This window comes from Pseudophryne corroboree, unplaced genomic scaffold, assembly GCF_028390025.1.
Source record: "Pseudophryne corroboree isolate aPseCor3 unplaced genomic scaffold, aPseCor3.hap2 scaffold_213, whole genome shotgun sequence".
In the NCBI taxonomy this organism is placed as follows: Eukaryota; Metazoa; Chordata; class Amphibia; order Anura; family Myobatrachidae; genus Pseudophryne; species Pseudophryne corroboree.
The window spans coordinates 913,697-939,166 of NW_026968774.1; the positions used below are offsets into that span (position 1 = coordinate 913,697).

The following is a 25,470-nucleotide window of genomic DNA, read 5'->3' on the forward strand; positions in this document are numbered from 1 at the left end:
GAAAGATGATTTTAATATATCACTTGTACATTTTGTATTGCTCTTCTGGTGACAATGTAGTTTGTTTTTGTCAATTACCATTTGAATAATAGGGTAAAGAAAATTAAGTGGATTTTTGAAAGAAAACAATACTGTCAATATACTATTAAAACAAATTAAAATAATAAAAGTTATTGTACTTTAAGTAAAAATAAAAGAGCAAAAATATCAATCCCAGTTTTGGATAACTTTAATTAACAAAAAAAAAATGCATATAGCAGAGGATAGTTTCAATCTGCCTACCTCTGGGTTATGGGCCCAGCATGCTTCCATTGCAGTACTCTGCTGCACATGTAAGTGCAAGAGATCCTGAAGCACTCACTCATCATGGGAAAGTACCAATGTGTTTCTTCATTGGTTGATGGAAGAAACATCTTACAAAAACTCTCCAGATTATTGACTTTTTAAAGTTTTTCTAGGAAACGTTCTAGATGAATGCTTATTAGCCTTTGTCAGTATATACTTTTGCAATGTGTCTCTGTGGCGCAATCAGTTAGCGTGTTCGGTTATTAACCAAAAGGTTGGTGGTTCAATCCTACCCAGGGACGTAATTTTCCTTGTTATCAGATTTTGGTGATCTTTAAGTAGACAAGTCAAAATTTCAAACCCCCTCTTATGGTGTAGGGTACCTGGCCTTCTCTGATGTAATCAGAGTTAGATTTGATTAAGTGATTTTATAAAAGAACAGCTAGGAAGCACAACTTAGCAGTGGGTTGCAGAGAAAAAGAAATACGCTTGCAGAAAAATCCAATTGAGTGATTAAACAGCTCTTCATTTTCTGGCTTTATTTTTATGCTAACAAATTTGTTCTCTGAAAAGTGTCCACAAAGCCAAGTATCTGATTAACACCTTTGTAGGGATGGTTTTTCACTTATTACTAAATTAAACTTGCTTCATTGGAAAGGCAGCAAGTGATGTCATCCAAGCAGTGGGTCAAAGTTGGCTTCATCCCTCGTCTGCTTATGAAAAGAGAAAAGGGATATGCAGGGCATGGCGGCCTTTTGCGACGCTTGGATGACCCCTAGTTCGCATTAAACACCCCCACCCTCCTTCGGTGTGGGGCTCATGTTGGCCATGCCCCAGCCCCTAAAGCATTCAAGCTGATTTCTTGCAGCAGCTGGGTACTGTAACAGCTCCAGAGCTGCTCTGTAAGGCAAGTAAAAGGGTGTGGGCCCTGCAGCACTACCTGTAGTTTGCATTGTGCATTGGAAGGCACAAAGTAAGCAGACGGGAGGAGAAGTCAGGATAGTGCACAAGGTTATAGAAGGGATGGGCTCAAGAAAAGAGAAGTGGAAACAGACAGCATACTAGGCTGGAGAGAGACCTGAGACAAAGAGATCTGAATTATACGAGAGCCGTCCAGGGGAAACACAAATTATGCAGTCAAGTTTCCCACATTTGGGGAAATCGCAAGGGGCAGCACACCCAGAGTGCAATGGGTGAGCCTTGCCCTGGGAGAAGCACCTTCATGATCATAGTATCTCACCTGGCAGGTTAGTAGGAGTTGGGCTAGAGCTGGGGAGGGTCGCTGCTCGGGCACTACCTTTCAAGTGAAGGAGATCCAACTGAGGCAGCACAAGGGAACTCTCAAAAGAAGAACAAGGCTAGAGGAAGATCTGAGACAAAGAAATCTGACTTTTACCAGAGCTGACCAGAGGAAAGCACAAACACAGTCCACCACTACCACAAATAATGCAGTCGAGTTTCCCACATTTGGGGAAATCACAGGGGTCAGCATACCCAGAATGCAATGAATGAACCTCACCCTGGGAGAACAATCTTCATGACAATAGTATCTCCTATGCAAAATAAGTATGATTTGGGATAGGGCTGGGGAGGGCCGTTGCTCAGGCACATCTCTGTCAAGTAAAGGAGATTCAACTGAGGCAGCACAAGGGAACTCTCATCTGGGGACAACAACTGCAGGGAGAACACATATTTTCAGATGAACATGGGGTGGCAGAAGGCTGCCTAATACTGAAGCACCCCCAAACAACAAACCAAATGCAACAACTAGTGCAAGCATTCCTGGGGGATGGCCTGCAGCAGATGGATTTGAATATGGTGATGTCTTCCAAGCAGTGGGTCAAAGTTGGCTTCAACCCTCGTCTGCATATGAAAAGAGAAAAGGAGCGTGCAGGGCATGGAGGCCTTTTGTGGTGCTTGGATGACCCCTAGTTCGCATTAAGCACCCCCACCCTCCTTCGGTGTGGGGCTCATGTTGGCCATTCCCCAGCCCCTGAAGCATTCAAGCTGATTTCTTGCAGCAGCTGGGCACTGTAACAGCTCCAGAGCTGCTCTGTAAAGCAAGTAAAAGGGTGTGGGCCCTGCAGCACTACCCGTAGTTTGCATTGTGCATTGGGAGGCACAAAGTAAGCAGACGGGAGGAGAAGTCAGGATAGTGCACAAGGGTATAGAAGGGAGGGGCTCAAGAAAAAAGAAGTGGAACCAGACAGCAAACTAGGCTGGAGAGAGACCTGAGACAAAGAGATCTGAATTACATGAGAGCCGACCAGGGAAAACTCAAATTATGCAGTCAAGTTTCCCACATTTGGGGAAATCGCAGGGGCAGCACACCCAGAGTGCAATGGGTGAGCCTTGCCCTGGGAGAAGCAACTTCATGATCATAGTATCTCACCTGGCAGGTAAGTAGGAGTTGGGCTAGAGCTGGGGAGGGTCGCTGCTCGGGCACCCCCCTGTCAAGTGAAGGAGATCCAACTGAGGCAGCACAAGGGAACTCTCGAAAGAAGACAAAGGCTAGAGGAAGATCTGAGACAAAGAAATCTGACTTTTACCAGAGCTGACCAGAGGAAAGCACAAACACAGTCCCCCACTACCACAAATAATGCAGTCGAGTTTCCCACATTTGGGGAAATCACAGGGGTCAGCATACCCAGAATGCAATGAATGAACCTAACCCTGGGAGAACAATCTTCATGACCATGGTATCTCCTATGCAAAATAAGTATGATTTGGGATAGGGCTGGGGAGGGCCGTTGCTCAGGCACATCTCTGTCAAGTAAGTTGCATTTGATTTGTTGTTTGGGGGTGCTTTAGTATTAGGCAGCCTTCTGCCCTACCATGTTCATCTGAAAATATGTGTTCTCCCTGCAGTTGTTGTCCCCAGATGAGAGTTCCCTTGTGCTGCCTCAGTTGAATCTCCTTTTGGAGAAGACCTCAATAAGATTGTAGCTGATCTGGCTACTGCTAAAACAGCTTGCCTACCTAGTATGACTCCTACCACGCAGAAGGCTAAAAGTACTTTTCTTGGCCCTTTCATCCTCCAGGTAAAGCGTACCCAAGGTCAGGCATACCCAAAGCAAGCTCATGTTTCCAGACCTGCCAAGCCCAGACTGAAGCAATCCTGGGCTGCCCATCAGCCTGCTTCCAAAACGGACAAGCCTGCCGCATGACGGTGCAGGCCTCCCTCTGGGGGATCCCAGGGTGGGGGGCCCGACTTCTAGGTTTGGCAAAGAAAGGTATAATTCTAAGCTAGAGAATTCTGTTTGGAGCTCACCTTGTACTTTGTGAAGAAATAATCAGCATTGTGGCTGAGCAGATACATGTAGTGTGTGGCTGCAAACTGCATGGATCTGCTGCGTTGTAATGCTGATTCTTTTTTTTTGCAAAGTACCAATAGCTTCATATAATGTTCACAATTTTTATGCAGGATCAAATAGCTCAATAGGTAGGGTGTTTGATTAGAATTCAACAGGTTATAGGTTTGAATCCTGGGTATGGTAGTTTGAGATGTGTTATTTAATAAAGTATGTTGTTCTGACTGCCGGCATCCTATCACCTGGGATATCATACTAAATAAATGGAGTTGATCAAATTTTTTTTTTTTTTTTTTTAACTAGGGACAATTTCCAGATACTTCTCTTTATAACTGAGATTGCCCCCTGGAACTTCACATCAGTTGACAACTATGCATGAGTGGGCAGTGCTTGCCCTGGATCTGTCCACCCATTTATGTGCCGCCATAAAATAAAGCATGACTAACAGTTATCCTGGGCGTACACTACACAATTATCTGTCAGGCTATCTATCCAGTCTGGATGGATGGAATGAAAATCTGGTAATGTATAGGAGCAAATGTCAATTAACCATTTGCTCCCAAACACTAGAAAAGTGGTCAAAAATGGTCATTACACAAATTGGTTAAACCCAAAATTTAACCAATTTGTTTAGGGGACCATTTTTGTCCATTTTTTAGTGTTTGAGAGTAAATCGTTGATGGTCATTTGCTCACATAGATAACCGGATTTCTATTCCAACCAGCCAGTGTTGGAGAGATGGTCTGCCAGATTACATAATGCATACCAGAGCCATAACTAGACTTTTTGGTGCCCTGTGACAGAGAATTATATGCCCTCCCCCCCATTTTTGCAATATGGACAAAAGGCGCATGCCTTGTGGGGAAGGGGCATAACAAGATTGGTCTCAGAGAAAGCACATGAGATATGAAGATATATCTAGTATACTTGACACTCAATGGTTTGTGGTATTGCAGGGGTGCCCTCCTTAAATGCATATACAGTCACACATGGCATGTTTGTGTAAATGGCATATCAGCAGTCAGCACTAACTGGTGACATGCCATTTGTACAAGTAAGCCATGTGTGACTAATATATAAACATACTTTATTAAATAACACCTCAAACTATCATACCCAGGATTCAAACCTATAACCTGTTAAATTCTAATCAAACACCCTACCCATTGAGCTACTTGATCCTGCATCTATTCTAACCTCCAAAAACAGATTCAGTTGCATTTTCCAGCGTGTTTTGTTTGCGCCTTTGCAAATGTCTTACATCGACAAACTTATTTAGTACTATTTTGCAAATAGGGTTACATTGTCGCAACATTGTGTTCCCTAATTGCTTGATTTTTTAAATGCAAAAATTGATAAAGACACCTGATAATTGCTCTGTGGAGTCTTCTTTTGTGTCTACTTCTTATCTACATTTAATTCCCTACCTATAATCAAGGCATTTTTAAATGCTGGGTGCTGCCAGGACGTGAGGCCTACCTAGTCTTTAGATCTGAATTTGAATGTACTTGTGAACTAACTTAATTTCCTACTTCTAAACTCATTCCTAAATTCACTACTTACATTAATCCTGTAGTTGGGCATTTTGAGCCTTCAATTGTGGGCATTGTTTTGTGTCCAGACCAGCAGCTGGTGGTGTGCATTTGCTGGAAAGGCATCGAAGACCTCCGATATGCTGCATCTCCTGATGTGTGTCTGCCTCAAGTGGCTGTCAGCAAATGCATGCTAGACACCCCATTCCAAGCTGATTGTGACATCACGGAACATGCATCATAGAACAGGCATGCTAGAACATGGGTCTTCAACCTGCGACCCTCCAGCTGCTGTGGAACTACATATCCCAGCATGCCCTGCCTCAGTTTTAGCATACCTTAATAGCAAAACTGTGGCAGGGCATGCTGGGATGTGTAGTTTCACAGCAGCTGGAGGGCCACAGGATGAAGACCCATGTGCTAGAACCAAACCGCAGGTACATTGAATGCTAGCAAGCTGAATGTTTAAATCCTTTTTGTTCCGCAGCATTCCAATGCGGAAGATTCCATGGAACCAGAGATTATTCCATTGAGAAGGACATGCTGCCTGGATGACTGCACTGTGCAAATTAAATCACGGAGCCAGTTGGCTTGTGGGTGGCTCTGGTGACTGGGTGGTTGGGTGGGCGGTGTGTCGGAGGTGGAGCACATGCAAATGAATGTGTATCATCCAGCTAGTGAGAGAGAAAACTCATGCAGGAGTGTGCCTGCTTGTCAGTGAGTTATGCACCTTGCCAGACGTCAAATCTACATGGAGCAACTGGAGGGGACAAGAGCAGGTTTGGAAAATATACACAGAAGAGCATATATGCTGGCGCATTCTCCATGATTGTGTCAGCTTATGTTTTGGTGCACTGCACTTTCCTCCACTAAGTTTTAGCCATTTTGTTTAAACGCAAGTGTAGTTGCTTCTCGCTCTTTTGGCTGTGATATTGTATTGTGGTTGAAGAGTCTGCTGGAGGGATTGTTTTCTTCATTGGCGAGAGACTGAAGATATTCCAGGATGGAAGGCTTGGGAACACTATCCGTTTTTCAGTTGTGGAAGAGTTGAAAGACCGGATTGGACTACATTCTATAGTAAAGGGTATCTTTGTATTTATTAATCCTCCCTTTATATGTGTCTGTCTTTCAATAAAGCTTTGGGCTTGTGATTCCGTCACCCTCTTACACTCCACACCCATAGCCTTATTAACTATTGTATTGTTTAAATGTATAGTGCAGTTCATGATTTATAGTGTAGGCTGACCTGTACTGTAGTTCTTGAACTGTACTATACCGACAGCATTTGTATTGTGTTTTGGCTGTGCTGCAACACAGTACTTATGTGTGTAATGTTTATGTATGTTTTTTTGCTTCTTTATGTCAATAAAGACTGCTTTTTCAATCCAATATCTGAAAACAATCAATGTTTATCTTTGATGGCAATAGAAGTGGTATGATATTTGCTGCTTTTGAAAGGCAATATCTGATATGTCCCCTATCTGGGAACCATATATTAAATGGCTTTTCAGAAAAGGGAGATGGGAGAAGAGCTTTCAGTACTTGTAGGACCGATGCACATTTCCTATTCTAGCCTCCAAAAACAGATTCAGTTGCATTTTCCAGCGTGTTTTGGATGCGCCTTTGCAAATGTCTTACATCGACAAACTTATTTAGTACTATTTTGCAAATAGGGTTACATTGTTGCAACATTGTGTTCCCTAATTGCTTGATTTTTTAAATGCAACAATTGATAAAAACACCTGATAACTGCTCTGCGGAGTCTTATTTTGTGTCTACTTCTTATCTACATTTAATTCCGTACCTCTAATCAAGGCATTTTTAAATGCTGGCGGCTGCCAGGACGTGAGGCCTACCTAGACTTTAGATCTGAATTTGAATGTACTTGTGAACTAACTTAATTTCCTACTTCTAAATTCATTCCTAAATTCACTACTTACATGAATCCTGTAGTTGGGCATTTTGGGACTTCGATTGTGGGCATTGTTTTGTGTCCAGACCAGCAGCAGGTGGTGTGCATTTGCTGGAAAGGCATCAAAGACCTCCGATATGCTGCATCTCCTGATGTGTGTCTCCCTCAAGTGGCTGTCAGCAAATGCCTGCTAGACACCCCATTCCAAGCTGATTGTGACATCACGGAACATGCATCATAGAACAGGCATGCTAAAACATGGGTCTTCAACCTGCGACCCTCCAGCTGCTGTGGAACTACACATCCCAGCATGCCCTGCCTCAGTTTTAGCATACCTTATAGCAAAACTGTGGCAGGGCGTGCTGGGATGTGTAGTTTCACAGCAGCTGGAGGGCCACAGGATGAAGACCCATGTGCTAGAGCCAAGCCGCAGGTACATTGAATGCTAGCAAGCTGAATATTTAAATCCTTTTTGTTCCGCAGCATTCCAATGCGGAAGATTCCATGGAACCAGAGATCCTTCCATTGAGAAGGACATGCTGCCTGGATGACTACACTGTGCAAATTAAATCACGGAGCCAGTTGGTTTGTGGGTGGCTCTGGTGACTGGGTGGTTGGGTGGGTGGTGTGTCGGAGGTGGAGCACATGCAAATGATTGTGTATCATCCAGCTAGTGAGAGTGAAAACTCATGCAGGAGTGTGCCTGCTTGTCAGTGGGTTATGCACCTTGCCAGACGTTAAATCTACATAGAGCAGCTGGAGGGGACAAGAGCATGTTTGCAAAATATAGATAGAAGAGCATATATGCTGGCGCATTCTCCATGATTGTGTCAGCTTATGTTTTGGTGCACTGCACTTTCCTCCACTAAGTTTTAGCCATTTTTGTTAAGCTCAAGTGTAGTTGCTTCTCGGCCTTTTGGCTGTGATCTTGTATTGTGGTTGAAGGGTCTGCTGGAGGGAGGGATTGCTTTCTTCATTGGCGAAAGACCAAAGATATTCCAGGATGGAAGGCTTGGGAACACTATCTGTTTTTCAGTTGTGGAAGAGCACAGAGGTCGGATTGGACTACATTCTATAGTAAAGGATGTCTTTCTATTTATTAAACCTCCCCTTATATGTGTCAGTCTTTCAATAAAGCTTTGGGCTTGTGATTCCCTCACCCTCTTACACTCCACACCCATAGCCTTATTAACTGTTGTATTATTGTACAGTTTAAATGTATAGTGCAGTTCATGATTTATAGTGTAGGCTGGCCTGTGCTGTAGTTCTTGAACTGTACTATACCATCAGCATTTCTATTGTGTTTTGGCTGTGCCGCAACGCGGTACTTATGTGTGTAATGTTTATGTATGTTTTTTTGCTTCTTTATGTGCATCGGTCCTACAAGTAATGAAAGCTCTTCTCCCATCTCCCTTTTCTGAAAAGCCATTTAATATATGGTTCCCAGATAGGGGACATATCAGATATTGGATTTCAAAAGCATCAAATATCATACCACTTTTATTGCCATCAAAGATAAACATTGATTGTTTTCAGATATTGGCTTGAAAAAGCAGTCTTTATTGACATAAAAAAAAAACATACATAAACATTGCACACATAAATACAGTGTTGCAGCACAGCCAAAACACAATACAAATGCTGACGGTATAGTACAGTTCAAGAACTACAGCACAGGCCAGTCTACACTATAAATCATGAACTGCACTATACATTTAAAGTATACAATAATACAACAGTTAATAAGGCTATGGGTGTGGAGTGTAAGAGGGTGAGGGATTCACAAAACCGAAGCTTTATTGTAACACAGACACATATAAGGGGAGGGTCAATAAATAGAAAGATATCCTTTACTATAGAATGTAGTCCAATCCGACCTCTGTGCTCTTCCACAACTGAAAAACAGATAGTGTTCCCAAGCCTTCCATCCTGGAATATCTTTGGTCTTTCGCCAATGAAGAAAACAATCCCTCCCTCCAGCAGACCCTTCAACCACGATACAAGATCACAGCCAAAAGGCCGAGAAGCAACTACACTTGAGCTTAACAAAAATGGCTAAAACTTAGTGGAGGAAAGTGCAGTGCACCAAAACATAAGCTGACACAATCATGGAGAATGCGCCAGCATATATGCTCTTCTATCTATATTTTGCAAACCTGCTCTTGTCCCCTCCAGCTGCTCTATGTAGATTTAACGTCTGGCAAGGTGCATAACCCACTGACAAGCAGGAACACTCCTGCATGAGTTTTCTCTCTCACTAGCTGGATGATACACAATCATTTGCATGCGCTCCACTTCCGACACACCACCCACCCAACCACCCAGTCACCAGAGCCACCCACAAGCCAACTGGCTCCGTGATTTAATTTGCACAGTGTAGTCATCCAGGCAGCATGTCCTTCTCAATGGAAGGATCTCTGGTTCCATGGAATCTTCCGCATTGGAATGCTGCGGAACAAAAAGGATTTAAATATTCAGCTTGCTAGCATTCAATGTACCTGCGGCTTGGCTCTAGCACATGGGTCTTCATCCTGTGGCCCTCCAGCTGCTGTGAAACTACACATCCCAGCATGCCCTGCCACAGTTTTGCTATTAAGGTATGCTAAAACTGAGGCAGGGCATGCTGGGATGTGTAGTTCCACAGCAGCTGGAGGGTCGCAGGTTGAAGACCCATGTTTTAGCATGCCTGTTCTATGATGCATGTTCCATGATGTCACAATCAGCTTGGAATGGGGTGTCTAGCAGGCATTTGCTGACAGCCACTTGAGGGAGACACACATCAGGAGATGCAGCATATCGGAGGTCTTCGATGCCTTTCCAGCAAATGCACACCACCTGCTGCTGGTCTGGACACAAAACAATGCCCACAATCGAAGTCCCAAAATGCCCAACTACAGGATTCATGTAAGTAGTGAATTTAGGAATGAATTTAGAAGTAGGAAATTAAGTTAGTTCACAAGTACATTCAAATTCAGATCTAAAGACTAAACACAAAACACAAAATAAGACTCCACAGAGCAATTATCAGGTGTCTTTATCAATTGTTGCATTTAAAAAATCAAGCAATTAGGGAGCACAATGTTGCGACAATGTAACCCTATTTGCAAAATAGTACTAAATAAGTTTGTCGATGTAAGACATTTGCAAAGGCGCAAACAAAACACGCTGGAAAATGCAACTGAATCTGTTTTTGGAGGTTAGAAAAGATGCAGGATCAAGTAGCTCCATGGGTAGGGTGTTTGATTAGAATTCAACAGGTTATAGGTTTGAATCCTGGGTATGATAGTTTGAGGTGTTATTTAATAAAGCATGTTTATATATTAGTCACACATGGCTTACTTGTACAAATGGCATGTCACCAGTTAGTGCTGACTGCTGATATGCCATTTGCACTAAAACAAATTAAAATGGTAAAAGTTATTGTACTTTAAGTAAAAATAAAAGCTAAAATATCAATCCCAGTTTTGGATTACTTTAATGAACAAAAAAAAAATGCATATAGCAAAGGATAGTTTCAATCTGCCTACCTCTGGGTTATGGACCCAGCATGCTTCCATTACAGTACTCTGCTGCACATGTAAGTGCAAGAGATCCTGAAGCACTCACTCATCATGGGAAAGTACCAATGTGTTTCTTCATTGGTTGATGGAAGAAACATCTTACAAAAACTCTCCACATTATTGACTTTTTAAAATGTTTCTAGGAATCGTTCTAGATGAATGCTTATTAGCCTTTGTCAGTATAGACTTTTACAAAGTGTTGCTGTGGCGCAATCAGTTACTGTGTAAGGCTATTAACCAAAAGGTTGGTGGTTCAATCCCACCCAGGGACGTAATTGACCTTGTTATCAGATTTTGGTGATCTTTATGTAGACAAGTGAAAATTTCAAACCCCCTCTTATGGTGTAGGGTACCTGGCCTTCTCTGATGTAATCAGAGTTAGATTTGATTCAGTGATTTTATAAAAACAGCTAGGAAGCACAATTTAGCAGTGGGTTGCAGAGAAAAAGAAATATGCTGGCAAAAAAATCCAATTGAGTGATTAAACAGCTTTTCATTTTCTGGCTTTATTTTTATGCTAACAAATTTGTTCTCTGAAAAGTGTCCACAAAGCCAAGTTTCTGATTAACACATTTGTAGGGATGGTTTTTAACCTATTACTAAATTAAACTTGCTTCATTGGAAAGGCAGCAAGATGCATCCTCATTTCAATATCTACTGAAATAATACAGGTTGACACCAGGAAACATTAACGCCACTGCATCCTTTGTGCTTTCTCATGTGGAAGTCTGTTTAATGTGAAAACAAGGTGATATCTAATTAGCACACAGGTAAGGAATTAAGAAAATATTTATTTAAGGGTGAAGATGTTTCTCACAAAATCGTTGCCCCAATGCATCATTGAAATTCAAGCTGGAAAGATGATTTTAATATATCACTTGTACATTTTGTATTGCTCTTCTGGTGACAATGTAGTTTGTTTTTGTCAATTACCATTTTAATAATCGGGTAAAGAAAATTAAGTGGATTTTTGAAAGAAAACAATACTGTCAATATACTATTAAAACAAATGAAAATGGTAAAAGTTATTGTACTTTAAGTAAAAATAAAAGAGCAAAAATATCAATCCCAGTTTTGGATTACTTTAATTAACAAAAAAAAAACGCATATAGCAGAGGATAGTTTCAATCTGCCTACCTCTGGGCTATGGACCCAGCATGCTTCCATTACAGTACTCTGCTGCACATGTAATTGCAAGAGATCCTGAAGCACTCACTCATCATGGGAAAGTACCAATGTGTTTCTTCATTGGTTGATGGAAGAAACATCTTACAAAAACTCTCCAGATTATTGACTATTTAAAGTTTTTCTAGGAAACGTTCTAGATGAATGCTTATTAGCCTTTGTCAGTATGTACTTTTGCAAAGTGTCGCTGTGGCGCAATCAGTTAGTGTGTACAGCTATTAACCAAAAGGTTGGTGGTTCAATCCCACCCAGGGATGTAATTGACCTTGTTATCAGATTTTGGTGATCTTTAAGTAGACAAGTCAAAATTTCAAAAACCCCTGTTATGGTGTAGGGTACCTGGCCTTCTCTGATGTAATCAGAGTTAGATTTGATTCAGTGATTTTATAAAAACAGCTAGGAAGCACAATTTAGCAGTGGTTTGCAGAGAAAAAGAAATATGCTGGCAAAAAAATCAAATTGAGTGATTAAACAGCTCTTCATTTTCTGGCTTTATTTTTATGCTAACAAATTTGTTCTCTGAAAAGTGTCCACAAAGCCAAGTATCTGATTAACATCTTTGTAGGGATGGTTTTTCACCTATTACTAAATTAAACTTGCTTCATTGGAAAGGCAGCAAGATGCATCCTCATTTCAATATCTACTGAAATAATACAGGTTGACACCAGGAAACATTAACGCCACTGCATCCTTGCTGCTTTCTCATGTGGAAGTCTGTTTAATGTGAAAACAAGGTGATATCTAATTAGCACACAGGTAAGGAATTAAGAAAATCTTTATTTAAGGGTGAAGATGTTTCTCACAAAATCGTTGCCCCAATGCATCATTGAAATTCAAGCTGGAAAGATGATTTTAATATATCACTTGTACATTTTGTATTGCTCTTCTGGTGACAATGTAGTTTGTTTTTGTCAATTACCATTTTAATAATAGGGTAAAGAAAATTAAGTGGATTTTTGAAAGAAAACAATACTGTCAATATACTATTAAAACAAATTAAAATGGTAAAAGTTATTGTACTTTAAGTAAAAATAAAAGAGCAAAAATATCAATCCCAGTTTTGGATTACTTTAATTAACAAAAAAAAATGCATATAGCAGAGGATAGTTTCAATCTGCCTACCTCTGGGTTAAGGGGCCCAGCATGCTTCCATTGCAGTACTCTGCTGCACATGTAAGTGCAAGAGTTCCTGAAGCACTCACTCATCATGGGAAAGTACCAATGCGTTTCTTCATTGGTTGATGGAAGAAACATCTTACAAAAACTCTCCAGATTATTGACTTTTTAAAGTTTTCTAGGAAACGTTCTAGATGAATGCTTATTAACCTTTGTCAGTATGTACTTTTGCAAAGTGTCTCGGTGGTGCAATCGGTTAGTGTGTTTGGTTATTAACCAAAGGGTTGGTGGTTCAATCCCACCCAGGGATGTTATTGACCTTGTCATCAGATTTTGGTGATCTTTAAGTAGACAAGTCAAAATTTCAAACCCCCTCTTATGGTGTAGGGTACCTGGCCTTCTCTGATGTAATCAGAGTTAGATTTGATTAAGTGATTTTATAAAAGAACAGCTAGGAAGCACAACTTAGCAGTGGGTTGCAGAGAAAAAGAAATACGCTTGCAGAAAAATCCAATTGAGTGATTAAACAGCTCTTCATTTTCTGGCTTTATTTTTATGCTAACTAATTTGTTCTCTGAAAAGTGTCCACAAAGCCAAGTATCTGATTAACACCTTTGTAGGGATGGTTTTTCACCTATTACTAAATTAAACTTGCTTCATTGGAAAGGCAGCAAGTGATGTCATCCAAGCAGTGGGTCAAAGTTGGCTTCAACCCTCGTCTGCTTATGAAAAGAGAAAAGGGATATGCAGGGCATGGCGGCCTTTTGCGACGCTTGGATGACCCCTAGTTCGCATTAAACACCCCCACCCTCCTTCGGTGTGGGGCTCATGTTGGCCATGCCCCAGCCCCTGAAGCATTCAAGCTGATTTCTTGCAGCAGCTGGGTACTGTAACAGCTCCAGAGCTGCTCTGTAAGGCAAGTAAAAGGGTGTGGGCCCTGCAGCACTACCTGTAGTTTGCATTGTGCATTGGAAGGCACAAAGTAAGCAGACGGGAGGAGAAGTCAGGATAGTGCACAAGGTTATAGAAGGGAGGGGCTCAAGAAAAGAGAAGTGGAAACAGACAGCATACTAGGCTGGAGAGAGACCTGAGACAAAGAGATCTGAATTATACGAGAGCCGTCCAGGGGAAACACAAATTATGCAGTCAAGTTTCCCACATTTGGGGAAATCGCAAGGGGCAGCACACCCAGAGTGCAATGGGTGAGCCTTGCCCTGGGAGAAGCACCTTCATGATCGTAGTATCTCACCTGGCAGGTTAGTAGGAGTTGGGCTAGAGCTGGGGAGGGTCGCTGCTCGGGCACTACCTTTCAAGTGAAGGAGATCCAACTGAGGCAGCACAAGGGAACTCTCAAAAGAAGAACAAGGCTAGAGGAAGATCTGAGACAAAGAAATCTGACTTTACCAGAGCTGACCAGAGGAAAGCACAAACACAGTCCACCACTACCACAAATAATGCAGTCGAGTTTCCCACATTTGGGGAAATCACAGGGGTCAGCATACCCAGAATGCAATGAATGAACCTCACCCTGGGAAAACAATCTTCATGACAATAGTATCTCCTATGCAAAATAAGTATGATTTGGGATAGGGCTGGGGAGGGCCGCTGCTCAGGCACATCTCTGTCAAGTAAAGGAGATTCAACTGAGGCAGCACAAGGGAACTCTCATCTGGGGACAACAACTGCAGGGAGAACACATATTTTCAGATGAACATGGGGTGGCAGAAGGCTGCCTAATACTGAAGCACCCCCAAACAACAAACCAAATGCAACAACTAGTGCAAGCATTCCTGGGGGATGGCCTGCAGCAGATGGATTTGAATATGGTGATGTCATCCAAGCAGTGGGTCAAAGTTGGCTTCAACCCTTGTCTGCATATGAAAAGAGAAAAGGAGCGTGCAGGGCATGGAGGCCTTTTGTGGTGCTTGGATGACCCCTAGTTCGCATTAAGCACCCCCACCCTCCTTCGGTGTGGGGCTCATGTTGGCCATTCCCCAGCCCCTGAAGCATTCAAGCTGATTTCTTGCAGCAGCTGGGCACTGTAACAGCTCCAGAGCTGCTCTGTAAAGCAAGTAAAAGGGTGTGGGCCCTGCAGCACTACCCGTAGTTTGCATTGTGCATTGGGAGGCACAAAGTAAGCAGACGGGAGGAGAAGTCAGGATAGTGCACAAGGGTATAGAAGGGAGGGGCTCAAGAAAAAAGAAGTGGAACCAGACAGCAAACTAGGCTGGAGAGAGACCTGAGACAAAGAGATCTGAATTACATGAGAGCCGACCAGGGAAAACTCAAATTATGCAGTCAAGTTTCCCACATTTGGGGAAATCGCAGGGGCAGCACACCCAGAGTGCAATGGGTGAGCCTTGCCCTGGGAGAAGCAACTTCATGATCATAGTATCTCACCTGGCAGGTAAGTAGGAGTTGGGCTAGAGCTGGGGAGGGTCGCTGCTCGGGCACCCCCCTGTCAAGTGAAGGAGATCCAACTGAGGCAGCACAAGGGAACTCTCGAAAGAAGAACAAGGCTAGAGGAAGATCTGAGACAAAGAAATCTGAATTTTACCAGAGCTGACCAGAGGAAAGCACAAATACAGTCCCCCACTACCACAAATAATGCAGTCGAGTTTCCCACATTTGGGGAAATCACAGGGGTCAGCATACCCAGAATGCAATGAATGAACCTAACCCTGGGAGAACAATCTTCATGACCATGGTATCTCCTATGCAAAATAAGTATGATTTGGGATAGGGCTGGGGAGGGCCGTTGCTCAGGCACATCTCTGTCAAGTAAGTTGCATTTGATTTGTTGTTTGGGGGTGCTTCAGTATTAGGCAGCCTTCTGCCCTACCATGTTCATCTGAAAATATGTGTTCTCCCTGCAGTTGTTGTCCCCAGATGAGAGTTCCCTTGTGCTGCCTCAGTTGAATCTCCTTTTGGAGAAGACCTCAATAAGATTGTAGCTGATCTGGCTACTGCTAAAACAGCTTGCCTACCTAGTATGACTCCTACCACGCAGAAGGCTAAAAGTACTTTTCTTGGCCCTTTCATCCTCCAGGTAAAGCGTACCCAAGGTCAGGCATACCCAAAGCAAGCTCATGTTTCCAGACCTGCCAAGCCCAGACTGAAGCAATCCTGGGCTGCCCATCAGCCTGCTTCCAAAACGGACAAGCCTGCCGCATGACGGTGCAGGCCTCCCTCTGGGGGATCCCAGGGTGGGGGGCCCGACTTCTAGGTTTGGCAAAGAAAGGTATAATTCTAAGCTAGAGAATTCTGTTTGGAGCTCACCTTGTACTTTGTGAAGAAATAATCAGCATTGTGGCTGAGCAGATACATGTAGTGTGTGGCTGCAAACTGCATGGATCTGCTGCGTTGTAATGCTGATTCTTTTTTTTTGCAAAGTACCAATAGCTTCATATAATGTTCACAATTTTTATGCAGGATCAAATAGCTCAATAGGTAGGGTGTTTGATTAGAATTCAACAGGTTATAGGTTTGAATCCTGGGTATGGTAGTTTGAGATGTGTTATTTAATAAAGTATGTTGTTCTGACTGCCGGCATCCTATCACCTGGGATATCATACTAAATAAATGGAGTTGATCAAATTTTTTTTTTTTTAACTAGGGACAATTTCCAGATACTTCCCTTTATAACTGAGATTGCCCCCTGGAACTTCACATCAGTTGACAACTATGCATGAGTGGGCAGTGCTTGCCCTGGATCTGTCCACCCATTTATGTGCCGCCATAAAATAAAGCATGACTAACAGTTATCCTGGGCGTACACTACACAATTATCTGTCAGGCTATCTATCCAGTCTGGATGGTTGGAATGAAAATCTGGTAATGTATAGGAGCAAATGTCAATTAACCATTTGCTCCCAAACACTAGAAAAGTGGTCAAAAATGGTCATTACACAAATTGGTTAAACCCAAAATTTAACCAATTTGTTTAGGGGACCATTTTTGTCCATTTTTTAGTGTTTGAGAGTAAATCGTTGATGGTCATTTGCTCACATAGATAACCGGATTTCTATTCCAACCAGCCAGTGTTGGAGAGATGGTCTGCCAGATTACATAATGCATACCAGAGCCATAACTAGACTTTTTGGTGCCCTGTGACAGAGAATTATATGCCCTCCCCCCCATTTTTGCAATATGGACAAAAGGCGCATGCCTTGTGGGGAAGGGGCATAACAAGATTGGTCTCAGAGAAAGCACATGAGATATGAAGATATATCTAGTATACTTGACACTCAATGGTTTGTGGTATTGCAGGGGTGCCCTCCTTAAATGCATATACAGTCACACATGGCATGTTTGTGTAAATGGCATATCAGCAGTCAGCACTAACTGGTGACATGCCATTTGTACAAGTAAGCCATGTGTGACTAATATATAAACATACTTTATTAAATAACACCTCAAACTATCATACCCAGGATTCAAACCTAAAACCTGTTAAATTCTAATCAAACACCCTACCCATTGAGCTACTTGATCCTGCATCTATTCTAACCTCCAAAAACAGATTCAGTTGCATTTTCCAGCGTGTTTTGTTTGCGCCTTTGCAAATGTCTTACATCGACAAACTTATTTAGTACTATTTTGCAAATAGGGTTACATTGTCGCAACATTGTGTTCCCTAATTGCTTGATTTTTTAAATGCAAAAATTGATAAAGACACCTGATAATTGCTCTGTGGAGTCTTCTTTTGTGTCTACTTCTTATCTACATTTAATTCCCTACCTATAATCAAGGCATTTTTAAATGCTGGGTGCTGCCAGGACGTGAGGCCTACCTAGTCTTTAGATCTGAATTTGAATGTACTTGTGAACTAACTTAATTTCCTACTTCTAAATTCATTCCTAAATTCACTACTTACATTAATCCTGTAGTTGGGCATTTTGAGCCTTCAATTGTGGGCATTGTTTTGTGTCCAGACCAGCAGCTGGTGGTGTGCATTTGCTGGAAAGGCATCGAAGACCTCCGATATGCTGCATCTCCTGATGTGTGTCTGCCTCAAGTGGCTGTCAGCAAATGCATGCTAGACACCCCATTCCAAGCTGATTGTGACATCACGGAACATGCATCATAGAACAGGCATGCTAGAACATGGGTCTTCAACCTGCGACCCTCCAGCTGCTGTGGAACTACATATCCCAGCATGCCCTGCCTCAGTTTTAGCATACCTTAAAAGCAAAACTGTGGCAGGGCATGCTGGGATGTGTAGTTTCACAGCAGCTGGAGGGCCACAGGATGAAGACCCATGTGCTAGAACCAAACCGCAGGTACATTGAATGCTAGCAAGCTGAATGTTTAAATCCTTTTTGTTCCGCAGCATTCCAATGCGGAAGATTCCATGGAACCAGAGATTATTCCATTGAGAAGGACATGCTGCCTGGATGACTGCACTGTGCAAATTAAATCACGGAGCCAGTTGGCTTGTGGGTGGCTCTGGTGACTGGGTGGTTGGGTGGGCGGTGTGTCGGAGGTGGAGCACATGCAAATGAATGTGTATCATCCAGCTAGTGAGAGAGAAAACTCATGTAGGAGTGTGCCTGCTTGTCAGTGAGTTATGCACCTTGCCAGACGTCAAATCTACATGGAGCAACTGGAGGGGACAAGAGCAGGTTTGGAAAATATAGACAGAAGAGCATATATGCTGGCGCATTCTCCATGATTGTGTCAGCTTATGTTTTGGTGCACTGCACTTTCCTCCACTAAGTTTTAGCCATTTTGTTTAAACGCAAGTGTAGTTGCTTCTCGCTCTTTTGGCTGTGATATTGTATTGTGGTTGAAGAGTCTGCTGGAGGGATTGTTTTCTTCATTGGCGAGAGACTGAAGATATTCCAGGATGGAAGGCTTGGGAACACTATCCGTTTTTCAGTTGTGGAAGAGTTGAAAGACCGGATTGGACTACATTCTATAGTAAAGGGTATCTTTGTATTTATTAATCCTCCCTTTATATGTGTCTGTCTTTCAATAAAGCTTTGGGCTTGTGATTCCGTCACCCTCTTACACTCCACACCCATAGCCTTATTAACTATTGTATTGTTTAAATGTATAGTGCAGTTCATGATTTATAGTGTAGGCTGACCTGTGCTGTAGTTCTTGAACTGTACTATACCGACAGCATTTGTATTGTGTTTTGGCTGTGCTGCAACACAGTACTTATGTGTGTAATGTTTATGTATGTTTTTTTGCTTCTTTATGTCAATAAAGACTGCTTTTTCAATCCAATATCTGAAAACAATCAATGTTTATCTTTGATGGCAATAGAAGTGGTATGATATTTGCTGCTTTTGAAAGGCAATATCTGATATGTCCCCTATCTGGTAACCATATATTAAATGGCTTTTCAGAAAAGGGAGATGGGAGAAGAGCTTTCAGTACTTGTAGGACCGATGCACATTTCCTATTCTAGCCTCCAAAAACAGATTCAGTTGCATTTTCCAGCGTGTTTTGGATGCGCCTTTGCAAATGTCTTACATCGACAAACTTATTTAGTACTATTTTGCAAATAGGGTTACATTGTTGCAACATTGTGTTCCCTAATTGCTTGATTTTTTAAATGCAACAATTGATAAAAACACCTGATAACTGCTCTGCGGAGTCTTATTTTGTGTCTACTTCTTATCTACATTTAATTCCGTACCTCTAATCAAGGCATTTTTAAATGCTGGCGGCTGCCAGGACGTGAGGCCTACCTAGACTTTAGATCTGAATTTGAATGTACTTGTGAACTAACTTAATTTCCTACTTCTAAATTCATTCCTAAATTCACTACTTACATGAATCCTGTAGTTGGGCATTTTGGGACTTCGATTGTGGGCATTGTTTTGTGTCCAGACCAGCAGCAGGTGGTGTGCATTTGCTGGAAAGGCATCGAAGACCTCCGATATGCTGCATCTCCTGATGTGTGTCTCCCTCAAGTGGCTGTCAGCAAATGCCTGCTAGACACCCCATTCCAAGCTGATTGTGACATCACGGAACATGCATCATAGAACAGGCATGCTAAAACATGGGTCTTCAACCTGCGACCCTCCAGCTGCTGTGGAACTACACATCCCAGCATGCCCTGCCTCAGTTTTAGCATACCTTATAGCAAAACTGTGGCAGGGCATGCTGGGATGTGTAGTTTCACAGCAGCTGGAGGGCCACAGGATGAAGACCCATGTGCTAGAGCCAAGCCGCAGGTACATTGAATGCTAGCAAGCTGAATATTTAAATCCTTTTTGTTCCGCAGCATTCCAATGCGGAAGATTCCATGGAACCAGAGATCCTTCCATTGAGAAGGACATGCTGCCTGGATGACTACACTGTGCAAATTAAATCACGGAGCCAGTTGGTTTGTGGGTGGCTCTGGTGACTGGGTGGTTGGGTGGGTGGTGTGTCGGAGGTGGAGCACATGCAAATGATTGTGTATCATCCAGCTAGTGAGAGTGAAAACTCATGCAGGAGTGTGCCTGCTTGTCAGTGGGTCATGCACCTTGCCAGACGTTAAATCTACATAGAGCAGCTGGAGGGGACAAGAGCAGGTTTGCAAAATATAGATAGAAGAGCATATATGCTGGCGCATTCTCCATGATTGTGTCAGCTTATGTTTTGGTGCACTGCACTTTCCTCCACTAAGTTTTAGCCATTTTTGTTAAGCTCAAGTGTAGTTGCTTCTCGGCCTTTTGGCTGTGATCTTGTATTGTGGTTGAAGGGTCTGCTGGAGGGAGGGATTGCTTTCTTCATTGGCGAAAGACCAACAGGTTATAGGTTTGAATCCAGGGTATGATAGTTTGAGGTGTTATTTAATAAAGTATGTTTATATATTAGTCACACATGGCTTACTTGTACAAATGGCATGTCACCAGTTAGTGCTGACTGCTGATATGCCTTTTGCACTAAAACAAATTAAAATGGTAAAAGTTATTGTACTTTAAGTAAAAATAAAAGCTAAAATATCAATCCCAGTTTTGGATTACTTTAATGAACAAAAAAAAAATGCATATAGCAAAGGATAGTTTCAATCTGCCTACCTCTGGGTTATGGGCCCAGCATGCTTCCATTGCAGTACTCTGCTGCACATGTAAGTGCAAGAGATCCTGAAGCACTCACTCATCATGCGAAAGTACCAATGTGTTTCTTCATTGGTTGCTGGAAGAAACATCTTACAAAAACTCTCCAGATTATTGACTTTTTAAAGTTTTTCTAGGAAACGTTCTAGATGAATGCTTATTAATCTTTGTCAGTATGTACTTTTTGCAAAGTGTCTCTGTGGCGCAATCGGTTAGTGTGTTCAGCTATTAATCAAAAGGTTGGTGGTTCAATCCCACCCAGGGACGTAATTGACCTTGTAATCAGATTTTGGTGATATTTAAGTAGACAAGTCAAAATTGCAAACCCCCTCTTATGGTGTAGGGTACCTGGCCTTCTCTGATGTAATCAGAGTTAGATTTGATTAAGTGATTTTATAAAAAAAACAGCTAGGAAGCACAATTTAGCAGTGGGTTGCAGAGAAAAAGAAAAATGCTGGCAGAAAAATCCAATTGAGTGATTAAACAGCTCTTCATTTTCTGGGTTTATTTTTATGATAACAAATTTGTTCTCTGAAAAGTGTCCACAAAGCCAAGTATCTGATTAACATCTTTGTAGGGATGTTTTTTCACCTATTACTAAATTAAACTTGCTTCATTGGAAAGGCAGCAAGATGCATCCTCATTTCAATATCTACGGAAATAATACAGGTTGACACCAGGAAACATTAACGCCACTGCATCTTTGCTGTTTTCTCATGTGGAAGTCTGTTTAATGTGAAAACAAGGTGATATCTAATTAGCACACAGGTAAGGAATTAAGAAAATCTTTATTTAAGGGTGAAGATGTTTCTCACAAAATCGTTGCCCCAATGCATCATTGAAATTCAAGCTGGAAAGATGATTTTAATATATCACTTGTACATTTTGTATTGCTCTTCTGGTGACAATGTAGTTTGTTTTTGTCAATTACCATTTTAATAATCGGGTAAAGAAAATTAATTGGATTTTTGAAAGAAAACAATACTGTCAATATACTATTAAAACAAATTAAAATGGTAAAAGTTATTGTACTTTAAGTAAAAATAAAAGAGCAAAAATATCAATCCCAGTTTTGGATTAATTTAATTAACAAAACAAAATGCATATAGCAGAGGATAGTTTCAATCTGCCTACCTCTGGGTTATGGACCCAGCATGCTTCCATTACAGTACTCTGCTGCACATGTAAGTGCAAGAGATCCTGAAGCACTCACTCGTCATGGGAAAGTACCAATGTGTTTCTTCATTGGTTGATGGAAGAAACATCTTACAAAAACTCTCCACATTATTGACTTTTTAAAATGTTTCTAGGAATCGTTCTAGATGAATGCTAATTAGCCTTTGTCAGTATGTACTTTTGCAAAGTGTCGCTGTGGCGCAATCAGTTAGTGTGTAAGGCTATTAACCAAAAGGTTGGTGGTTCAATCCCACCCAGGGACTTAATTGACCTTGTTATCAGATTTTGGTGATCTTTAAGTAGACAAGTCAAAATTTCAAACCCCCTGTTATGGTGTAGGGTACCTGGCCTTCTCTGATGTAATCAGAGTTAGATTTGATTCAGTGATTTTATAAAAACAGCTAGGAAGCACAATTTAGCAGTGGGTTGCAGAGAAAAAGAAATATGCTGGCAAAAAAATCCAATTGAGTGATTAAACAGCTCTTCATTTTCTGGCTTTATTTTTATGCTAACTAATTTGTTCTCTGAAAAGTGTCCACAAAGCCAAGTATCTGATTAACATATTTGTAGGGATGGTTTTTCACCTATTACTAAATTAAACTTGCTTCATTGGAAAGGCAGCAAGATGCATCCTCATTTCAATATCTACTGAAATAATACAGGTTGACACCAGGAAACATTAACGCCACTGCATCCTTGCTGCTTTCTCATGTGGAAGTCTGTTTAATGTGAAAACAAGGTGATATCTAATTAGCACACAGGTAAGGAATTAAGAAAATCTTTATTTAAGGGTGAAGATGTTTCTCACAAAATCGTTGCCCCAATGCATCATTGAAATTCAAGCTGGAAAGATGATTTTAATATATCACTTGTACATTTTGTATTGCTCTTCTGGTGACAATGTAGTTTGTTTTTGTCAATTACCATTTTAATAATAGGGTAAAGAAAATTAAGTGGATTTTTGAAAGAAAACAATACTGTCAATATACTATTAAAACAAATTAAAATGGTAAAAGTTATTGTACTTTAAGTAAAAATAAAAGCTAAAATATCAATCCCAGTTTTGGATTACTTTAATGAACAAAAAAAAAATGCATATAGCAAAGGATAGTTTCAATCTGCCTACCTCTGGGTTATGGGCCCAGCATGCTTCCATTGCAGTACTCTGCTGCACATGTAAGTGCAAGAGATCCTGAAGCACTCACTCATCATGCGAAAGTACCAATGTGTTTCTTCATTGGTTGCTGGAAGAAACATCTTACAAAAACTCTCCAGATTATTGACTTTTTAAAGTTTTTCTAGGAAACGTTCTAGATGAATGCTTATTAGTCTTTGTCAGTATGGACTTTTTGCAAAGTGTCTCTGTGGCGCAATCGGTTAGTGTGTTCAGCTATTAGTCAAAAGGTTGGTGGTTCAATCCCACCCAGGGACGTAATTGACCTTGTGATCAGATTTTGGTGATATTTAAGTAGACAAGTCAAAATTTCGAAAACCCCTGTTATGGTGTAGGGTACCTGGCCTTCTCTGATGTAATCAGAGTTAGATTTGATTCAGTGATTTTATAAAAACAGCTAGGAAGCACAATTTAGCAGTGGGTTGCAGAGAAAAAGAAATATGCTGGCAAAAAAATCCAATTGACTGATTAAACAGCTCTTCATTTTCTGGCTTTATTTTTATGCTAACAAATTTGTTCTCTGAAAAGTGTCCACAAAGCCAAGTATCTGATTAACATCTTTGTAGGGATGGTTTTTCACCTATTACTAAATTAAACTTGCTTCATTGGAAAGGCAGCAAGATGCATCCTCATTTCAATATCTACTGAAATAATACAGGTTGACACCAGGAAACATTAACGCCACTGCATCCTTGCTGCTTTCTCATGTGGAAGTCTGTTTAATGTGAAAACAAGGTGATATCTAATTAGCACACAGGTAAGGAATTAAGAAAATCTTTATTTAAGGGTGAAGATGTTTCTCACAAAATCGTTGCCCCAATGCATCATTGAAATTCAAGCTGGAAAGATGATTTTAATATATCACTTGTACATTTTGTATTGCTCTTCTGGTGACAATGTAGTTTGCTTTTGTCAATTACCATTTTAATAATCGGGTAAAGAAAATTAATTGGATTTTTGAAAGAAAACAATACTGTCAATATACTATTAAAACAAATTAAAATGGTAAAAGTTATTGTACTTTAAGTAAAAATAAAAGAGCAAAAATATCAATCCCAGTTTTGGATTACTTTAATTAACAAAAAAAAATGCATATAGCAGAGGATAGTTTCAATCTGCCTACCTCTGGGTTATGGACCCAGCATGCTTCCATTACAGTACTCTGCTGCACATGTAAGTGCAAGAGATCCTGAAGCACTCACTCATCATGGGAAAGTACCAATGTGTTTCTTCATTGGTTGATGGAAGAAACATCATACAAAAACTCTCCACATTATTGACTTTTTAAAATGTTTCTAGGAATCGTTCTAGATGAATGCTTATTAGCCTTTGTCAGTATGTACTTTTGCAAAGTGTCGCTGTGGCGCAATCAGTTAGTGTGTAAGGCTATTAACCAAAAGGTTGGTGGTTCAATCCCACCCAGGGACTTAATTGACCTTGTTATCAGATTTTGGTGATCTTTAAGTAGACAAGTCAAAATTTCAAACCCCCTGTTATGGTGTAGGGTACCTGGCCTTCTCTGATGTAATCAGAGTTAGATTTGATTCAGTGATTTTATAAAAACAGCTAGGAAGCACAATTTAGCAGTGGGTTGCAGAGAAAAAGAAAAATGCTGGCAGAAAAATCCAATTGAGTGATTAAACAGCTCTTCATTTTCTGGCTTTATTTTTATGCTAACTAATTTGTTCTCTGAAAAGTGTCCACAAAGCCAAGTATCTGATTAACATATTTGTAGGGATGGTTTTTCACCTATTACTAAATTAAACTTGCTTCATTGGAAAGGCAGCAAGATGCATCCTCATTTCAATATCTACTGAAATAATACAGGTTGACACCAGGAAACATTAACGCCACTGCATCCTTGCTGCTTTCTCATGTGGAAGTCTGTTTAATGTGAAAACAAGGTGATATCTAATTAGCACACAGGTAAGGAATTAAGAAAATCTTTATTTAAGGGTGAAGATGTTTCTCACAAAATCGTTGCCCCAATGCATCATTGAAATTCAAGCTGGAAAGATGATTTTAATATATCACTTGTACATTTTGTATTGCTCTTCTGGTGACAATGTAGTTTGTTTTTGTCAATTACCATTTTAATAATAGGGTAAAGAAAATTAAGTGGATTTTTGAAAGAAAACAATACTGTCAATATACTATTA

The 25,470-nt window shown here is 41.0% G+C and overlaps 8 non-coding genes across 8 annotated transcripts; all 8 read right to left on the reverse strand.

The window, feature by feature from the left end:
* Positions 1-1,376: 1,376 nt before the first annotated feature.
* LOC135006436 (U1 spliceosomal RNA) lies at positions 1,377-1,540 on the reverse strand. Its single transcript, XR_010206635.1, has one exon. It is a non-coding gene; the product is annotated as a U1 spliceosomal RNA (small nuclear RNA).
* Positions 1,541-1,691: 151 nt separating this feature from the next.
* LOC135006365 (U1 spliceosomal RNA) lies at positions 1,692-1,855 on the reverse strand. Its single transcript, XR_010206567.1, has one exon. It is a non-coding gene; the product is annotated as a U1 spliceosomal RNA (small nuclear RNA).
* Positions 1,856-2,529: 674 nt separating this feature from the next.
* LOC135006500 (U1 spliceosomal RNA) lies at positions 2,530-2,692 on the reverse strand. Its single transcript, XR_010206693.1, has one exon. It is a non-coding gene; the product is annotated as a U1 spliceosomal RNA (small nuclear RNA).
* Positions 2,693-2,844: 152 nt separating this feature from the next.
* On the reverse strand, positions 2,845-3,008 carry LOC135006345 (U1 spliceosomal RNA). The gene has a single exon (XR_010206548.1). It is a non-coding gene; the product is annotated as a U1 spliceosomal RNA (small nuclear RNA).
* Positions 3,009-14,001: 10,993 nt separating this feature from the next.
* Positions 14,002-14,165, reverse strand: LOC135006432 (U1 spliceosomal RNA). The gene has a single exon (XR_010206631.1). It is a non-coding gene; the product is annotated as a U1 spliceosomal RNA (small nuclear RNA).
* A 150-nt stretch (positions 14,166-14,315) lies between these two features.
* On the reverse strand, positions 14,316-14,479 carry LOC135006373 (U1 spliceosomal RNA). The gene has a single exon (XR_010206575.1). It is a non-coding gene; the product is annotated as a U1 spliceosomal RNA (small nuclear RNA).
* A 674-nt stretch (positions 14,480-15,153) lies between these two features.
* Positions 15,154-15,316, reverse strand: LOC135006501 (U1 spliceosomal RNA). Its single transcript, XR_010206694.1, has one exon. It is a non-coding gene; the product is annotated as a U1 spliceosomal RNA (small nuclear RNA).
* Positions 15,317-15,468: 152 nt separating this feature from the next.
* LOC135006620 (U1 spliceosomal RNA) lies at positions 15,469-15,632 on the reverse strand. Its single transcript, XR_010206796.1, has one exon. It is a non-coding gene; the product is annotated as a U1 spliceosomal RNA (small nuclear RNA).
* Between the last annotated feature and the right edge of the window lie 9,838 nt (positions 15,633-25,470).